This window comes from Lynx rufus, unplaced genomic scaffold (genome assembly GCF_022079265.1).
Source record: "Lynx rufus isolate CCGP_SWC_20201006 ecotype Redwood Valley unplaced genomic scaffold, mLynRuf1.p SCAF_2, whole genome shotgun sequence".
NCBI classification, from domain to species: Eukaryota; Metazoa; Chordata; class Mammalia; order Carnivora; family Felidae; genus Lynx; species Lynx rufus.
In genome coordinates this window covers 69,594,242-69,615,368 of record NW_025814834.1, presented here as the reverse complement: position 1 = coordinate 69,615,368, position 21,127 = coordinate 69,594,242, and the positions used below count along the sequence as shown (strand labels likewise).

Sequence of the window (21,127 nt, the reverse complement as noted above, 5' to 3'; positions counted from 1 at the left end):
GTAAATTCCTAGCAGTGCTATTGCTGGGTCATAGGGTAGGTCTATTTTTAATTTTCTGAGGAACTTCCACACTGCTTTCCAGAGCGGCTGCACCAATTTGCATTCCCACCAACAGTGCAAGAGGGTTCCCGTTTCTCCACATCCTCTCCAGCATCTATAGTCTCCTGATTTGTTCATTTTGGCCACTCTGACTGGCGTGAGGTGATACCTGAGTGTGGTTTTGATTTGTATTTCCCTGATAAGGAGTGACGCTGAACATCTTTTCATGTGCCTGTTGGCCATCTGGATGTCTTCTTTAGAGAAGTGTCTATTCGTTTTCTGCCCATTTCTTCACTGGGTTATTTGTTTTTCAGGTGTGGAGTTTGGTGAGCTCTTTATAGATTTTAGATACTAGCCCTTTGTCCGATATGTCATTTGCAAATATCTTTTCCCATTCCGTTGGTTGCCTTTTAGTTTTGTTGGTTGTTTCCTTTGCTGTGCAGAAGCTTTTTATCTTCATAAGGTCCCAGTAATTCACTTTTGCTTTTAATTCCCTTGCCTTTGGGGATGTGTCGAGTAAGAGATTGCTACGGCTGAGGTCAGAGAGGTCTTTTCCTGCTTTCTCCTCTAAGGTTTTGATGGTTTCCTGTCTCACATTTAGGTTCTTTATCCATTTTGAGTTTATTTTTGTGAATGGTGTGAGAAAGTGGTCTAGTTTCAACCTTCTGCATGTTGCTGTCCAGTTCTCCCAGCACCATTTGTTAAAGAGGCTGTCTTTTTTTCCATTGGATGTTCTTTCCTGCTTTGTCAAAGATGAGTTGGCCATACGTTTGTGGGTCTAGTTCTGGGGTTTCTATTCTATTCCATTGGTCTGTGTGTCTGTTTTTGTGCCAATACCATGCTGTCTTGATGATTACAGCTTTGTAGTAGAGGCTAAAGTCTGGGATTGTGATGCCTCCTGATTTGGTCTTCTTCTTCAAAATTCCTTTGGCTATTCGGGGCCTTTTGTGGTTCCATATGAATTTTAAGATTGCTTGTTCTAGTTTCGAGAAGAATGCTGGTGCAATTTTGATTGGGATTGCAGTGAATGTGTAGATAGCTTTGGGTAGTATTGACATTTTGACAATATTTATTCTTCCAATCCATGAACAGGGAATTTCTTTCCATTTCTTTAAATCTTCTTCAATTACCTTCATAAGCTTTCTATAGTTTTCAGCATACAGATCCTTTACATCTTTGGTTAGATTTATTCCTAGGTATTTTATGCTTCTTGGTACAATTGTGAATGGGATCAGTTTCTTTATTTGTCTTTCTGTTGCTTCATTGTTAGTGTATAAGAATGCAACTGATTTCTGTACATTGATTTTGTATCCTGCAACTTTGCTGGATTCATGTATCAGTTCTAGCGGACTTTTGGTGGAGTCTATCGGATTTTCCATGTATAATATCATGTCATCTGCAAAAAGCGAAAGCTTGACTTCATCTTTGCCAATTTTGATGCCTTTGATTTCCTTTTGTTGTCTGATTGCTGATGCTAGAACTTCCAGCACTATGTTAAACAACAGCGGTGAGAGTGGGCATCCCTGTCGTGTTCCTGATCTCAGGGAAAAAGCTCTCAGTTTTTCCCGTTGAGGATGATGTTAGCTGTAGGCTTTTCATAAATGGCTTTTATGATCTTTAAGTATGTTCCTTCTATCCCGACTTTCTCGAGGGTTTTTATTAAGAAAGGGTGCTGGATTTTGTCAAAGGCCTTTTCTGCATCGATTGACAGGATCATATGGTTCTTCTCTTTTTTTTTGTTAATGTGATGTATCACGTTGATTGATTTGCGAATGTTGAACCAGCCCTGCATCCCAGAAATGAATCCCACTTGATCATCGTGAATAATTCTTTTTATATGCTGTTGAATTCGATTTGCTAGTATCTTATTGAGAATTTTGGCATCCATATTCATCAGGGATATTGGCCTGTAGTTCTCTTTTTTTACTGGGTCTCTGTCTGGTTTAGGAATCAAAGTAATACTGGCTTCATAGAATGAGTCTGGAAGTTTTCCTTCCCTTTCTATTTCTTGGAATAGCTTGAGAAGGATAGGTATTATCTCTGCTTTAAACGTCTGGTAGAACTCCCCTGGGAAGCCATCTGGTCCTGGACTCTTATTTGTTGGGAGATTTTTGATAACCGATTCAATTTCTTCTCTGGTTATAGGTCTGTCCAAGCTTTCTATTTCCTCCTGACTGAGTTTTGGAAGAGTGTGGGTGTTTAGGAATTTGTCCATTTCTTCCAGGTTGTCCAATTTGTTAGCATATAATTTTTCATAGTATTCCCTGATAATTGTTTGTATCTCTGAGGGATTGGTTGTAATAATTACATTTTCATTCATGATTTTATCTATTTGGGTCATCTCCCTTTTCTTTTTGAGAAGCCTGGCTAGAGGTTTGTCAATTTTGTTTATTTTTTCAAAACACCAACTCTTGGTTTCGTTGATCTGCTCTACAGTTTTTTTAGATTCTATATTGTTTATTTCTGCTCTGATCTTTATTATTTCTCTTCTTCTGCTGGGTTTAGGCTGCCTTTGCTGTTCTGCTTCTATTTCCTTTAGGTGTGCTGTTAGATTTTGTATTTGGGATTTTTCTTGTTTCTTGAGATAGGCCTGGATTGCAATGTATTTTCCTCTCAGGACTGCCTTCGCTGCGTCCCAAAGCGTTTGGATTGTTGTATTTTCATTTTCATTTGTTTCCATATATTTTTTAATTTCTTCTCTAATTGCCTGGTTGACCCACTCATTCGTTAGTAGGGTGTTCTTTAACCTCCATGCTTTTGGAGGTTTTCCAGACTTTTTTCTGTGGTTGATTTCAAGCTTCATAGCATTGTGGTCTGCAAATGTGCATGGTATGATCTCTATTCTTGTATACTTATGAAGGGCTGTTTTGTGACCCAGTATATGATCTATCTTGGAGAATGTTCCATGTGCACTCGAGAAGAAAGTATATTCTATTGCTTTGGGATGCAGAGTTCTAAATATATCTGTCAAGTCCATCTGATCCAATGTCTCATTCAGGGCCCTTGTTTCTTTATTGACCGTGTGTCTAGATGATCTATCCATTTCTGTAAGTGGGGTGTTAAAGTCCCCTGCAATTACCACATTCTTATCGATAAGGTTGCTTATGTTTATGAGTAATTGTTTTATATATTTGGGGGCTCCGGTATTCGGCGCATAGACATTTATAATTGTTAGCTCTTCCTGATGGATAGACCCTGTAACTATTATATAATGTCCTTCTTCATCTCTTGTCACAGCCTTTAATTTAAAGTCTAGTTTGTCTGATATAAGTATGGCTACTCCAGCTTTCTTTTGGCTTCCAGTAGCATGATACATAGTTCTCCATCCCCTCACTCTCAATCTAAAGGTGTCCTCAGGTCTAAAATGAGTCTCTTGTAGACAGCAAATAGATGGGTCTTGTTTTTTTATCCATTCTGATACCCTATGTCTTTTGGTTGGCGCATTTAATCCATTTACATTCAGTGTTATTATAGAAAGATACAGGTTTAGAGTCATTGTGATGTCTGTATGTTTTATGCTTGTAGTGTTGTCTCTGGTACTTTGTCTCACAGGGTCCCCCTTAGGATCTCTTGTAGGGCTGGTTTAGTGGTGACAAATTCCTTCAGTTTTTGTTTGTTTGGGAAGACCTTTATCTCTCCTTCTGTTCTAAATGACAGACTTGCTGGATAAAGGATTCTCGGCTGCATATTTTTTCTGTCTAGCACACTGAAAATCTCGTGCCAAGTCTTTCTGGCCTGCCAAGTTTCAAAAGAGAGATCAGTCACGAGTCTTATAGGTCTCCCTTTATATGTGAGGGCACGTTTACCCCTTGCTGCTTTCAGAATTTTCTCTTTATCCTTGTATTTTGCCAGTTTCACTATGATATGTCGTGCAGAAGATCGATTCAAGTTACGTCTGAAGGGAGTTCTCTGTGCCTCTTGGATTTCAATGCCTTTTTCCTTCCCCAGTTCAGGGAAGTTCTCAGCTATAATTTCTTCAAGTACCCCTTCAGCACCTTTCCCTCTCTCTTCCTCCTCTGGGATACCAATTATGCGTATATTATTTCTTTTTAGTGTATCACTTAGTTCTCTAATTTTCCCCTCATACTCCTGGATTTTTTTATCTCTCTTTTTCTCAGCTTCCTCTTTTTCCATAACTTTATCTTCTAGTTCACCTATTCTCTCCTCTGCCTCTTCCATCCGAGCCGTGGTGGTTTCCATTTTGTTTTGCATTTCATTTAAAGCATTTTTCAGCTCCTCGTGACTGTTCCTTAGTCCCTTGATCTCTGTAGCAAGAGATTCTCTGCTGTCCTGTATACTGTTTTCAAGCCCAGCGATTAATTTTATGACTATTATTCTAAATTCACTTTCTGTTATATTATTTAAATCCTTTTTGATCAGCTCATTAGCTGTTGTTATTTCCTGGAGATTCTTCTGAGGGGAATTCTTCCGCTTGGTCATTTTGGATAGTCCCTGGTGTGGTGAGGACCTGCAGGGCACTTCCCCTGTGCTGTGGTATATAACTGGAGTTGGTGGGCGGGGCCGCAGTCAGTCCTGATGTCTGCCCCCAGCCCACCGCTGGGGCCACAGTCAGACTGGTGTGTGCCTTCTCTTCCCCTCTCCTAGGGGCGGGATTCACTGTGGGGTGGCGTGGCCCGTCTGGGCTACTTGCACACTGCCAGGCTTGTGATGCTGGGGATCTGGCGTATTAGCTGGGGTGGGTAGGCAAGGTGCACGGCGGCAGGAGGGGCAGGCTTAGCTCGCTTCTCCTTAGGTGATCCACTTCAGGAGGGGCCCTGTGGCCATGGGAGGGAGTCAGATCCGCTGCCGGAGGTTTGGCTCCGCAGAAGCACAGAGTTGGGTGTTCGCGCGGAGCGAGCAATTTCCCTGGCAGGAACCGGTTCCCTTTGGGATTTTGGCTGGGGGATGGGCGGGGGAGATGGCGCTGGCGAGCGCCTTTGTTCCCCACCAAACTGAGCTCTGTCGTCCGGGGGTTCCGCAGCTCTCCCTCCCTTTGTCCTCCAGCCTTCCCTCTTTCTGAGCAGAGCTGTTAACTTATGACCTCCCTGACGCTAAGTCGCGCTTGCTGTCAGAACACAGTCCGTCAGGCCCCTCCGCTTTTGCAAGCCAGACTCAGGGACTCTGCTTGGCCGGCGAGCCGCCCCTCCGCCCCGGCTCCCTCCTGCCAGTCCGTGGAGCGCGCACCGCCTCGCTGCCCTTCCTACCCTCTTCCGTGGGCCTCTCATCTGCGCTTGGCTCCGGCGACTCCGTTCTGCTAATCCTCTGGCGGTTTTCTGGGTTATTTAGGCAGGTGTAGGTGGAATCTAAGTGATCAGCAGGACGCGCGGTGAGCCCAGCGTCCTCCTACGCCACCATCTTCCCTCCTCTCCAAAACAATTTTAAAGTTAGAATTCACTGACTAATTAATTCATATTCATTGTATGTTTCACACAAAAACTATACAGTATATAAAACTAAATCGATTCTTTATGGCATATTTTTTCTTTTCCCACTTGATATTATCATTAAAGGATTCTTTTTTGGAAATTATCTATACTCAAATGACCATTTTAGCTCACCTCTTGTATAACTGTAAACAGAAACTGGAAGAAATGTCTTTACATATTGGCAGGAGCCCTCGCTGACTTTTGCCTAATTCTATTTGATGACCAGTCAATACTGAAAAGTCAGAAGCTCTTACTGACAGAAAACAACACAAAACAAAAATCCTATCAAGCCTTTAAAAGAGTATTAAGTTCAAAAGAAGGTGACTTTTTGAAAGACACAGAAGTTTATTCTTATTAAAAGAGTTAAACAGAAAAAGAAAACACGTTAGAAACAAAAGATTTTTTATTCCCAATAAGATTCAAAAAAGATTTTGCCTATTTGAGTTATAAAGAAGAAGCATAAAAGTATAAAAATGGGGGCTATTTGAGTTTATGAGGAATTTTAAGAGAATTTAAAGCATACATACCATATTTAAAAAATAATGAGGACAGCGAATGCTGCAGAAAATCAAATGACTAAAAAAGTCTATCTCCAGAAATTCTCTCAAAACGTAAAATGAAAGGAAATTTTTAAAAATAAAATACTGGGAGGGCACCTGGGTGGCTCAATTATTAAGGATCTTACTTCTGCTCAGGTCATGATCTTGCAGCTCCTGAGTTCAAGGGCCACAATGGGTGAGCTCCAGCCCCACATACGGTGAGCTCAAGCCCTGCTTGGGGTGAGTCCCACTTGTCTCTCTCTTTCTCTCTCTTTCTCTCTCTTTCTCTCTCTCTCTCTCTCTCTCTCTCTGCCCCTCCTAGGATTCTCTCTCTCTCTCTCTCTCTCTCTCTCTCTGCCTCTCACTCACTGCACCCTCTAAATAAATAAATAAATAAATAAATAAATGAAATACTGAAAGCCTTAGGTTAGATTCTGCAGAATCCATCCTACCATAATGGAAAATTTAAACACTATCAATAGAAATAATAGAACAAAAAAATTATAACTAAAGAAAACTTAGCCTAAAATTTTACAAGGAAACTATGAAATAAAGTTTTCTTTAAGTTAATGAAAACAGAATATGTATTCTTCTGGGATTTTTGAAGACTAAACATGAATAACCTTATGAGGACATTCAGTTGATTCTGCCTGGAACCTTCTGGTCTTCCTGCCTCCCTATTGCCAATATTCCCAGCCTTTTCCATTGTTTAGTTCTCAATTTCAGTCATATCACCTTAGAGGCCCTTGTTTGACAACTGGAAACCAAGGTTCCTTCCTAGTATTTCTTATCACAGCATGGGTTTATTATAATTAAAATATTTGCTTAAGTTTTTTGATATATTCATTTATTTTTATGTATTCACCTCTTTACTGTATCTTTTCTCACTAAACTCTATACCATTATGATCATGTCTACTTTATTATTTTTAGCCTGTGGGCTAGCACTATGTAAAATTAAGTATTTGTAAACCAAATATTTATTAAAGCAAGAGAAAAGAAGAAGGAGAACACAGTGTTATATTTTCGGATTAAAGAAACAAAGAATGGGAAAACACCAGTGAACAAAAGATTATTCTCTTATCTTTCACACAGAAGAGAAAAATATTACTATTTGTTCCAGATATTTACAATTTCATGATAATCACAATGCTGCAATGGACTGACTAAGGGCCCTAAAATTCATCTCCTGAACTCCTAACCCCTACTTTGATGGAATTAGGAGGTAGAGTCTTTGGGAGGTAATTAGTTCACAAGGGTGAAGCCCCCATGAATGAAATTAGTGGCCTTAGAAGAGGAGACATGACAGCTTGCCCTCTGTCTGATCTCCACCATGGGAAAGGACACATGGAGAAGAAGGTGAATAAAACAGTAAGAGGGCCCTCACCAGACATCAAATATACCAGCATGTGGTTCTTGGATTTGCAGTTATCAGAACTATAAGAAATGCCTGTTGTTTAAAGCACCCAGTCTGTGACCTTTGGTATAATCTGCCCAAATGGACTAAGAAAACCGTTTTCAAGTGTACAGTATTTAAGATGTGCCAGGGACTGTAAATGTGTACACACACACACACACACACACACACACACACATATATATATACATATATAATCATTTAATTCTCAAAAAAATATTAGGACTCTCACTTTGTAGATAAGGAAATTGTCACAGAGAAGTTAAACAACTTGCCTAAGTCACACATCTGAGAGGTATCAAAGAAAGGCTTTGATTTTAATCTCCACACTTCACAGCATAATGTTGGCTTATGAATTTCACAGAAAAACTTTGAGGAAACCATTCATATAGCTAAAAAGCATATGGCTAACTTTGAAACAATTCTGGAAGTTAATAAGCAGATAAAACTACTTATTTAGAGAAAGGAACAGCTAGATTAGCACAAAGTAAGAGAAATTCATGCCAAAATTAAGTATTATATCTTTAAAATACAGATCTATTTGTTTAATTCATTCAGTCCACAAGTATCCTAGGTCCTTTGTGTAGAGTTGTTAACAAAAAAGGCAAAAATGTTTTCCCTCATAGAACATGCATTCTACCAAAGGAGCCAGATGATCAATAAGATAAATTAAGTAAAACATTAAATATGGTAGACAATGGTACATACTAAAGAGAAGATGTGTCAGGAGTATTCAAAGAGCAGCAAGGAGACCAGTGTAGCTATGACAGTGAGATAATCAGATCTGCCCAGGAGATCAGAAAGTTACTGAGGAGCCAGGGAACATAAAGTCTGGTGCACTGGGATAAGAATTCAGATTGCTTAAAAATAAGTAAGCAAAGATAATCAGTTCATAAGAAATATCAGAAAGAAAGAAAAGAAAGAAGGAGGAAGGAAGGAAGGAAGGAAGGAAGGAAGGAAGGAAGGAAGGAAGGAAGAGAGGGAGCGAGGAAGGGAGGAAGGGAGGAAGAGAGGGAGGGAGGGGAGCCTGAATGGCTCAGTCAGTTAAGCATGGACTCTTGATTTCTGTTCAGGTCATGATCTCACGGTTCCTAAGGTCAAGCCTAGTGTCTGGAATCTGCACTGACAGCATGGAGCCTGCTTGGGATTCTCTCTCTCTCTCTCTCTCTCTCTTTCTGCCCCTTCCCTGCTCTCTTCCTCTTTCTCTCTCTCTCTCTTTGAAAATAAATATATCACCTTAAAAATATATTGAAAGAAAGGGAAAGGGAAAGAAGGCAAGAAAGAAAAAGAAATCTAAGAATGAAAGGATGTGCAATGGCTAAAGGTAAAACGAAGAATGCAAAGCAAAGGCAGGGCTGTCCTACTAGCAAAAGACAACTTCCCTGAGTAAAACAGATCAGTCAAAGCAGGTCATTTTACATTAGTAATGGTATAAGCACTAATGAAGAGATATATATTGAGATGTTTAAATCCAATGTGACATTGACAGAAATACAACTGCAATGAGAGATTTTAAAATACTAGTAACGATCAAAAACTTAGTAAGTAGAAAAAATGGGAATGATTTAAACAGTATAGTTTATAAAGCTGAATGAATAGATACAATTTCGTTGTACTATGACCCTGATAGAAGGGTCAAAAGAGCTGCCAGATTAGGATAGGTCTGGCTTGAGAGTACCCTGAGCAAAGGACTTAGATGACATCTACAGCTAATTCTCAAGACTCTTGGCTGGCTCTCTGTATCATGCCTAATTATCTACAACAACTAAGAACTTCTCATGCTCTAAGAAAGTCATGATAGAAATAACTCATTATAAATAACTAGAGATTTTTAAAATGTAGTCTTAGTAGGAAATAGTGAAGGAAATAATTTACCATTAGTAAGTGTCTACAGAAGTGTAAGTATTGGAACACAGTGGCAATACCAGGCACTTACTGAGGAATTCTGGGTGCTTGGGACTGACCCCAGAAGAAAAAAAAATTTTCTAACATAGAGAAGAAACTAGCTAAAATAGGGTTAAAAAATAGGGTAAACTAACATTTTTTAACCTCATCTGATATCTCTCTGGAACAGTAGCCTTTTGGAACAAAACAGTGCTCTGAAGCTTCTGTGAATGGTAGAGAAAGCTTCCCCACACTATTTCTTTTCATTGAGTACGTTAACTGGGAACACTCTCCCCACCTCCCATTCCTGGCTTCCCTGAGGAGGAATTTTTTCTCAACATACTGTTCACCTATCTTTGTCATTAGGAAGGTAAGATGATTTATGTGATGGGTAAATCTGAGGCGATTAACCAAGCATGCTTGGCTCACCTCTGCCTTCCTTCCTCTTGGGAGCAAGCTGTCTGCTACATAAACACACATTCCCCTGTTGCTTCAGGGCGGCTGCCTCTTTGGAGTGGTGGCCTGGTCTAATTATTCAGGGTTGCCAGCAACCTACAGGGCAGGGATGATGGAGATATTAGTCTACCAAATGAACAAACCTAAATATCCTACCGTAATCTGCTCACTATCAATAAAAAGGCAGTATTTTGACTTATGCTATCATTCTTGTGTTTACTTCTTAAATTATTCAGAATTGGGTAGAAAAGAATACTGCTTACGGAGAACCTTCTAGAAATCCCAACAAGAATACCTCTGGAACGATCTAAGAAAGAACAGATACTTAGAGAATAATGAATGAAAGGCAATGAGCAAAGAAGGGAGAACAATATAATCCACTTCAGCACACTGTTTGACCCACCACTGCAAAGTCACTTTAAATCAGTTAAGAAAGGTAAAAGAGACTTACAACAGTAGGCAAAAAGTGTTTAATAACTGAGCTAAGTGAAATTATCTGTCCACGCATGCCAACAAATAAGGCCACAAGGTAGATTTCAAGATTGATAATACACTTATAGCTATTTCTTAAAACTTGTTTAGCAAGAGGCTTAACATTTAGTATATTTATACTTATTTGGTAAAGGGATAGAAAATTTTGGAATTCTTTATCCAAAGAAAGGTCACAATAAAGGGGGTATATAACCTCACCTTAACTTTAAAACAAGCCCAACCTAAATGAAATAGGGAAGTCCCAGTCTTAGATTGCTTATTTCCTTTCTGATTTATTTAGTATTGGTGTCTTCATGCAGCTAGAAATAGAGAAGAATTTTACTTTTCAACAAAAGCAGATAATAAACTATATTATGATACAGCATAATATTTTTAGCTTGTTCTCAGTCTTTAATTCTCATAAGTCTATGGATATGTGGAAATTTTACACAAATAAAAATTTGTGAAATATTTTTAAAATGATAATTTGTCTAAGGGTACAGGCATGCTCATGGGATAATGAGTTTCTCATCATTGTGTGAGTACAAACAGAAGCTGAATGACTGATGATCTGGTAAGGATGAGCTAATTTCCAACTCTGTTTAACAGAAACTCTAACTTCTTTCTTTCTTATTTTTAAAATCTGAATTTATAGAAGTTTTATCATTTTTTTCTTAAGAATTGTTTAGAAATACTAACGAATAGTCATTTTTCACATCTGCCAAACATTTTTTTAAGAACTTCTTTTTCTTTTGATAACTTTCTTACCACACATACTTGTCCATCTTTGGCCTTATACACTAAGAAATTTTACTTCACTTGAGACTACTGGTACTTGTAGGAAAGAATAATTGATTTTAAGGCATAACCATAGTTGTGGTTCATAGGCTCATATGGTTAGAAGAGTAAACAAACTGTGTAAATCAGCAGTGCGTTGGTCTACACCAATGTTAAAAAATGTAGTGCAAAAGGGTTGCCACTCCTGGTCCCTTGACCATTAATTGATTATTCTGTCCCCTTGGGATTAACATCCTAGGCAACACAGAACAGTAGAGAAGCAATGCAAAGGGAATAGATTAGGCCTTTAATCAAGATATGAGATCTAACTGTAATCTAGAGTGTACACCATGTCAAACATCTAGTAGTGTAATTTTTTAATTGAACCGCTGCTGGCATTGCCTGAAACACATAGCCTCTTAAATGTTTCCATAAGTTTAAAGGATGCAATAAGTTTAAAAGATGGTGAATGTGTTTCTACCTCTGGCAGACAGAATTGTGACCAGTAGATTACAACAAATGGTATGAACCTGTGGGTGTTCAATAATTGTGAATTGAGTATACTTCCCCTCCCTAAATCTGAGGAAGCTAAAGATAATAAAATGCCATGGGGCGCCTGGGTGGCCCAGTCAGTTAAGCACCCGACTTCAGCTCAGGTCACGATCTCACGGTCCGTGAGTTCGAGCCCCGCGTCAGGCTCTGGGCTGATGGCTCAGAGCCTGGAGCCTGCTTCCGATTCTGTGTCTCCCTCTCTCTCTGCCCCTCCCCCGTTCATGCTCTGTCTCTCTCTGTCCCAAAAATAAATAAACGTTAAAAAAAAAAAATTTTTTTTTAAATTTAAAAAAAATGCCATATTGCTATGGCATTTGCATGAAAACTCATAAATATATTCAATACAGTATTACTAATAACATAATAATGAATATAACATATTAATAAAAATATTCAGTCACATTATATAAATGCAACTCAAAACTGAGCAAAGATTACAGGTGACAGAGATACGTGATATAATCAAGACATGTTCAGTCAAACTCTGCAGTTGTTTAATTTTACTAATAGAATTGTTAAAAATAAATAGCACAATTGTTGTTAGATGTCTTTGATAAAATATGTGTTAAACCATTACAAATTTTAAATCAGAACAGTCACTAATATACCTAGCAGGAGATAAGAGCCAAAACATTAACTATACTCCTCTGTATCCAATATACTTCAGTAAGAGTTCAACAGGGTACAAATTATTGCAAATTGTTAATACATTTTAGCAGAAGCAGCAACAAGCACAATAAATATTTAAAAACTTGAAAACCTGACATAACAATTCCCCAAAAGAGCGCATAGTTGGATAGGCACACAATGTGTCCTCATCCAATGCATGCCTTTACTTTGTTTCTTGAACCAATCTAATACAAAATAATACTAGAAAGTCCAGTATACTCTATCAGATTGACAAACAGGGAAAACGTATCTGACGTATACTGGATTTGAAAGGAAGACCTGTGTTGTAACAGGACACAAGTGATGAACACCTACTCACAGAGTATGATGAAATAAAAAGGTCACTAGCAAAATAAGTATTCGTGAAATTGAAATGATAGATTGAGGGGGCAGAAACCATGGAGAAAGGGAAAGTGAAAGGCATATGATCAAAAGATAAGAGAAATACACACAAGTATACATATTATATGTAAATATTAATAAACACTCATTCCCATCTTTACAGACAGAAATCCACATAGAGAGATAGAATCCAAATATCTGATCAAACTGACCAATGCTAAAGAGTTCTTAGCCAGTACCATGTTGAGTTACTGTTAATATTTTAAATGTATTTCAGATAAAAATCAGAAAGAAGGCAGGAAGGCAGGAAGGCTGAAAGAAAGAAAGAAAGAAAGAAAGAAAGAAAGAAAGAAAGAAAGAAAGAAAGAAAAAGGAAGGAAGGAAGGAAAAGGAAGGAAGGAAGGGAGGGAGGGAGGAAGAAGTGTTAGAAATAAAAATATATATACAAACAAAAGAGAAAAAATGCAAACAAAATTTCATGTATAACCAATTCAATTAACATTGATTTTTTTCAAGATAACATGCATTTCAAACTTGAATTGCATAATATTTCAAGTCTATTTGGTAAACAATGTTGGGTTGAAAAAAATAAAGTATGAATAAAGATTTACCTGATGGGGTATAATAGCTTAGCTTAAAGAACTATAATTGTGCACATAATGCTTAATGTTTACCTTGAAAAGAAGTGCTTAATCATGTAAAAGTGTTTTCCCAGAAAATTACTTTTTAATCTTTCGAGAGGCAGCCTTTCCATTGATTTGCAAGCACAGTAAGAAAAGGAAAGCTTAAGAACAAAGAACCAAGTTTAAATAATAGAAAAGGCAGGCCATAATGTGGGCATAGTTGGGAAATTCAATGTTTAGGCTAAGATGATTATTATTTCATTCTTTGAAGATAATTGTATTTCCATTTACTTCTGTTTGCTAGAACAAATTTTATAGGGATAGCTATAAGGAGGAATTAATTTTGACTCCTGAAATTAAGTGTGAAAGTAAAAGAAAACTGCCCTGAAATTGCAAGATACAAGGATAGTCTTGGCTTCAGAAGTAGAACCCAGTGATTCGTCTCTTACATATGACACCGACTGCCCATCCCGAAAAGTGCCCCCTTAAAGCCCATCATGCATTTAGCCCATCTCGCCACCCCCATCAACCTTCAGTTTGTTCTCTGTATTTAAGAGTCTCTAGGCAAACCTTAAGAAACCTATTCTTTTCACATGCTTCCCAAATGAAGCAGCACACAAAGATCACTGCCTGGCATTTTATTATTAATAAAATAATTCTGTTAGTCATAAGAGGAAAAATCTTACTTTTCAAGAATCCGATAAAAAATTTAAAAGTTCATTACTATTTCTTCTTTGAAGTCTTAGATTATAAGAACTGACATTGTTCCATGAAGCCTTAGATTTAGCAAACTTAGTGTGAGATTCAGTCTAAAGATCAGATTTTAGAATGGGACTACAAAGCCAAATGTTATATTTCTTTGATTTTTTTTCCTGTTTTTGTCAATTTATTTCATTGTTATTTTGAACTACTTGATATCCCTAACCTCTATTCAAATAAAAACAAAATCAGATTGTTAAAACCCAAAGACCCAGTGGAAGACATTTTTCATGCATCATCCTAAGAAATCAGTAAATTATTATCATTTAGGTTTCATTCTATCTTCTTACCATTCTTTAATAGGTTGTTTTCCTTTATTTACAAATGTAAATTTAAAGAGTTTGCTTTGGTAAAGCACTTAACCCTCTCCCAGAAAACAAATAAAAATGCCAAACAAAATATTTTTAAAAATAACTATTCGAAGGCATGGAAGAGCAAATGAATAGACACATAAAATTAAGGGGAATTATACCTTAAAGTGAGCTCCACTTTTTTTTCTAGAGCATATTCCAGTCCACATGGCAAGAGGTGACTAGAACACAAGCGAAAAATTGTTGTCTCAGTGGCTTGTAGCCTCAGAACAGAATTAGGGCTACCAGAGTTGCTGAAAATTGAGTGTAAAAACCCTAGGGGAAAGAAAGAGGACACTGAAGGGGTATTCCCCAAATCTATGTATGACTATCCTCAAATTACTGGCTGTTTCCTAAGCTGTGCATGCATGGAGAACATTCTAATGATAATAGTGAAAAACATCAAGTGGAAGGGTGACTTCAGTGGGCAGAAATCTCAGTTTCTTCCTACAGAAGGAAGATAAAATTTTGAGTTTGGGTTCTTTTCAGGGAAATACCACACCATCATGTCTTAAGACTATCAAGGACATACTAGTACTACAATACTTATCTTGAACAAAGATAAAATCAAAACGGATCTTTCCTTTCTAAATTTTTTTTTAATGTTTACTAATTGTTGAGAGACAGAGAGAGACAGAGCATGGGAGCGCGGATGGGAGAGGGGCAGAGAGAGAGGGAGACACAGAATCTGAAGCAGGCTCCAGGCTCTAAGCTGCAACCACGGAGCCCAATGTGGGGCTTGAACTCACAGACTGCAAGATCATGACCTGATTTGAAGTCAGACGCTTAACTGACTGAGCCTCCCAAATGCCCCCAGATCTTTTCTAATAATGTATAAAACCAAGCTTCCATAGTTCAAGTTTAACAGCCAACCAGTCCGATAAACAAAAATCAACATTCTGCAGAGAAAGATAGTAGAATCTAGAGTTTCTGTAAGTATTTATCTACAATATCTAGTATACAATAAAAATTACTAGTTACATGAGAAAAAAAATGTCGCCCATATTTAAGAGAAAGACAAGTCAATAAGAGATTCCAAGATAACCCAGAAGTGGAGTTTTCAAAAAAGAACTTTAAGCTATTAAAGCATATTCAAGGATCAAAAGGAAACTATTGTCAAAATTAGTGAATATATGGAGGATCTCAGCAGAGGAATGAGAAATATAAAAATAACCCAATGGGAATTTAGAATTTAGAAGTGCAATATCTGAAATAAAAAATTCACTAAAACGGATTAATAGATGACTGGAGATGGCCAAAGAAAGGATCAATGTATGCAGAAAATGTTCAATAGAAATGATCTGATGTGAAAAATGGAGATAAAATGACAAGAAAACAAAAGAGCCTCAATGATCTGTGATGAAAAAACAAGTGATCTGTGATGTGTAATGGGAGTTCCAAAAGGACTTGAAGAGAAAATGGGATACAAAAAATATTTCAGGATACTAGAGCTGAAAATTTTCAAAATTTGTTAAGAATATAAACTACAAAGAGGTCAGCAAATGCAAAACAGTATCACACAAACTAGACCATATCTAGACATGTATATTTACACTGCTGAAAACCAAAAGAAAAAACAATGTATATTACAAAGACAGATACAACTAAAAACCATGGCTGACATTTCACTAGATTTAATGGAGGCCAGAATGTAATAAGATCTTGAAAGTGATAACATTAAAACCAATAACAAGGAGGACTTCTATTTCTGGGATGATGGAGTACACGTACTTCTCCCTATTTCTCTAAGTACAACAAAAATCATATATATGTGAATTTATGCCTTAATCTAATCTGACTGGTACCATTATAAGAAGAGAAAATTTGGGTGCACAAACACCAGACATATGCATGCACAAACATGCACAGAGGAAAGACAATGTGAGGACACAATGATAAGACAGCAATCTACAATTCTTGAGAAAGAAACCAAACCTTCTGACACCTTGATCATAAACTTCTAGCCTCCCCAACCATGAGAAAATAAACTTCTCTTGTTTAAGCCGCCCAGTGTGTGGTACTTAATTATGACAGCCCTAGAAAACTAAGATGGTAGATAGATAGAAAGATACATAGATGATAGATAGATAGATAGATAGATAGATAGATAGATAGACAGATAGATGTGTGTGTGTGTGTGTGTGTTTGTGCATGTGTAATACTTTAAGACTTTGAAAGGTAGCAGAAGGTAGACCAGCAAGGATCTCAAGACCCAAGGGGCAACATGGTGGTGAGTTCCTTTTTGTTTCATATCCCAGACTTGGAGCGGAAGAAGATGATAGCCTAGAAATTCCAGAAAATGCAGACAAAAAAAAAGAAAAGAAAACAAAACAAAACACAAAAGTGTCTTTTCTCTGTCCGAGAGACCAGGAACAGTCAATCTAGCAAGACCAAAAACTTTTAGACAATAACCAATCTACTACAATAAAAAATAAAGAAAAAACCATGGCCACAGCCCAACCAGAGCAGCACAGGCTGAGTGGCAAAGCTAGACTTCCATTCTTATGAGGCTGTCATTATTCCTGAGGTGGTGTTGAAGAAGGTCAAGTAAGGAGTTAGGATTTTGATTCCCATCAGCTAGTAATGAATCCCCTGCCCTCAGAGTTAATGAAGCCCATACAGCCTAGATCCCACACCAGCCAGCAGTTAACAAGGAACTACTCCCCACTGGTGTCATGGCAGCCCTAGGGAAGATTCAGGACTCTTAATCAGTGGTATGAGCCTATCCCCACCACAATGTGAGTGGACTCCACATGGGGAGCTCGGATTCGAAAGTTCATCAAAAAGTAACAAAGCCTTCACTCCCATAGTTGTTAACAAAGGCCAAGTGGGCAACTTGAATTTCTATTTCCATCTAGAATCCCCACTCCTTCCTTATGAAGCAGTGTCAGAAAAAGTTAACTAAACCAGAATTTTAAATAATACCCGAAGTCTCAGAACATAACATAAAAATGTCCAGATTTCAACTGAAAATCACTCCTCATACTGAGAACCAGGGAGATCCCACACTGAATAAAACATAAATAAATATAAAAAAGACAATCAATGGACACCCAGACCAAAATCACAAAAATGTTAGAATTATCTGACATAATGAAACCTGGATGGTGAGTGGAAAGAAAAAACAATCTCAAAAGGTACATACTGTATGATTCCATTTATATAACATTCTTGAAAATACGGTTATGGGAATGGAGAACAGGTCTATGGTTGACAGGGGTTAAGAAGAGGGTGGGGCAGGAGAGAAGTGGGTATGGCTAACATATGGCAACGTGAGGGATTCTCGTGATGATGAATGTGTTCCGAGTCAGTTGAAGGCGTTAAGACAAAAACTGAGGTTTCCTGGAGAAACAGGAATTCTGCCACAAGATTTTAACATAAGAATCCTCCCTGAATTTCCAGTTGCTGGTCCTTACTACAGATTTTAGATTCAAGGCTACATCAACTCCTGTCTGAGCATCCAGATTGCCTACTAGTCAGCCCTCTCCATCACATAAGCCAGTTCCTCAGAATAAATCTTTTAATACATCCTATTAGTTCTGTTTCTTGAGTTCTTATTATGTATCTAATAAGATAATAGTGGTGATACAAAGAGATCATAAAAAGTACTCAATAAGCCAAAGAAGGCAGGGAATGAAGCAAAAAGAACAAAGAACACATAGCTCAGGGACCACACCTCCTAGGTTCCCCGGCAAAGGTTCATGTGGAGTTTGTGGGCATGAGGCAGGCAAGGCTGCTGGCCTCCTGGGGCTGCTCCCTGACTCTGGCAACCACTGCTGCAGGGGGACTGGTGACCCTCAGGCCCAGCAGCTGCTCAGCCTGTGGCTTTGGGGGTCATGGATTTGGTGCCCCACCCTCTACAACCCTACCAGCTCTTCATGCTCTTGGACAAACCCATTGGAATCTGTTCCCGAGTCTGCCATGTATCTGGAGCACAGACTTGGCCTCTGAACTGGGTTGTTTTTCAGATTCATACATGCTCTTTGGCATTGGAACTTCTCTGATGCATGGAGTAGGCTGTACTATTCACGACATCGGGGACAGTGACTACAATAAAAAGCATAGCTCAGGGAGCAGCATCCCTACTTCTCATTATCTCCTACTCGCTAATGAAATGAATTACATACATCATAATAAGAATTACATACCGCCCCAAGAATTAGCCTCAGGGATCGTTACTTGGATGGTCTACTTTCAAGGGCTCCTGTGATCCAACTGTTTACCTGCATCTTTATTTTCTGAAATTATATGGCCAGTAAAATGTGATACTATCTATGCTCATCAGGACAAAAGAGATGATGTTCTAACTGGTCTGAAGTCCATGGTGCTGTGGCTCTGTAGAAACACCAAGCAGTGGCTCAAGGGCTTTAGTGTCAGGATACTGGAGGCACTGTGACTAGTAGGGCCTGGCCAGTAACAGATCACTTGCTATGACCCCCCCTCTGGCCATAGGAGACAATCAGCCTCATCAGATTCACTCTAGACATCCACAAACCTGAGGACGGTGGAAATAAACTTACCTCCAACAAAGTAATAGGACTAATAGTTTTTTAAGGACTGTCCTTGGGAATTTGTAGAAAGAAAAGAAGACAGACAAAACAACGAAAAATATAAATAGAAGAATGTAAAATTGGCAAATGAAGTTTACCTCAGAATTTTTTTAATTTTTTTTTTATTTATTTTTTTAAGAGAGAGAGACAGAAAGAGACAGAGTGTGAGCGAGGGAGGGAAGAGAGAGAGAGAGAGACACAGAATCCGAAGCAGGCTCCAGGGTCTGAGCTGTCAGCACAGAGCCCAATGCGGGGCTTGAACTCACAAACTGTGAGATTATGACCTGAGCTGAAGTCAGACACTTAACTGACTGAGCCACCCAGGCGCCCCTACCTAGGAATTTTAAAAACAAATTATAAAATACTCTCAGGTCTTTCTAGCACATGTTTAGATTTGATTAAACTGTCTGTTGCAATATATTAAAAAATTAAGAATCAGAAGATGAAGATTTAGAGCATTTTACCTGGATTTTAGTCCAACTATTTACTAGCAAAACTCCTTCCCTATCACAGAAACCAGGGTGTTTTCAGGATTTGAGATGACCTTGAGAATTTAAGCTGATGTATTCTTCTGTTCATTATAATTCTCCTCTGAAATAATGGGGGTTGTATATGTTTTGGCATGTTAGGAAAAAAAAATGTGTATTAGAATACATATGTAAATGAATGTCTCTCTAGAAAAAATGGGCTTTCTTTTTAAGGAAAAAATAAAAGCGGCTATGGAAAATTAAGGTTTATTGTTTTTAATTGCAACTTTTATTCACTGTCAAAAAACTAATTCAGGAAACTATTCTATATTATATATAGAATTTAAATAAGAAAACATTATTTTACCTACTATAAGAAAAAAACACATGACAAAACAGAAAACAAAGAGCAAGATTATAAACTTAAATGCAAGTATATTGATAATTACCTCAATTGCATATGGCATAAGTGTTCCAGTTGTAAAGTAGAGCAGAGTAAGACTCACTTTATGCTGTGTATAACAAATCTACTTTAAATACAAAGATACGTTAAAAGTAAAAGAACAAAAGTGACATATCATGTAAGCACAAATCAAAACAAAGTTGGAATGGCTATAGGAATTATTATATCATGTTTATTTCAGAGAAAAGAATATTATAAATGGTGAATAGCAATGCTTTATAATGTTAAAGGGTCAATTCGTAATTGAATTAGATGAAGGCAGTTAAAAGGTATAAACTTCCAGTTATAAATAAGTCCTGGGGATGTAATGTACAACATGATGACTAATAGTTAACAGTGCTGTGTGGTATATTTGAAAGTTGCTGAGAGTAGATCCTAAAAGATCTCATCATAAGGAAAATGTTTTCTTTTTAATTTTTTCTTTTGAGAGAGAGAGCGAGAAAGAGAGAGAGAGCATGAGAAGAGGAAGGGCAGAGAGAGAGGGAGACAGGACCCTAAACAGGCTCTGCACCGACAACAGACAGCCCAATGTGGGGCATAAACACACAAACCATTAGATCATGAGGTGAGCCAAAGATGGACACTTAACCATCTGAGCCACCCAGGTACCCATGTTTTGTCTCGTTTTGTATCTATAGGACATGATGAATATTAAGTAAACCCATTGTGATAATCATTTCACAATGAATGTAAGTCAAGTCATTATGCTACATATGCCTTAAATTTATACATTACTGTAGGTCAATTATATCTCAATAAAACTGGGGTAAAAGATACATTTTTCAGGGAAACATAAAATCCTAAATATATATGCATTTAATCATAGGCCTTCGAATGTATAAAGCCAAAACTGACTTCCACAATATCAAGTGCTTTATTACTTACGGGATAGTCCACAAATCTGTATTTGTCTAATCCTACACCAAATGAATGGGAATGGCTGAAGGGGGAGACAATAACAAGGTTCGTATTTCTTCTAGCAATATGGATCAACCCAGTGGCTAAACCTGGGTGCACACTTGAGGAAGAAAAGTTTAGGTCAAAATAAATGGAAAGAATGTAAACTAATGACTGAGTGTAAAGGAGTTAACAAAATAATTATTCATAAAGGAACATGAAACACTGTTTTGGTATCTTGAAAAAGACTTACACAGCAAAAAAATAATTTTCTTTCTTAGTTTTGGGTCAGATACCTGTAAGGATGATACACTTTTTTCTGCTGATTCTCCATCATTACTAAAAGAAAACACCATGACCTGGGAGATAGCATCATCCAAAATCATTACTGGAATGGCTTATGTCATATGCTTCCATAAAAGAACAGAATAGAAATCCCCATGACAT

General features: G+C 37.9%; 1 pseudogene; it reads left to right on the top strand.

Moving 5' to 3' along the window:
• Positions 1–18,021: 18,021 nt before the first annotated feature.
• Positions 18,022–18,931, top strand: LOC124514200 (4-hydroxybenzoate polyprenyltransferase, mitochondrial-like; annotated as a pseudogene).
• Positions 18,932–21,127: the final 2,196 nt, after the last annotated feature.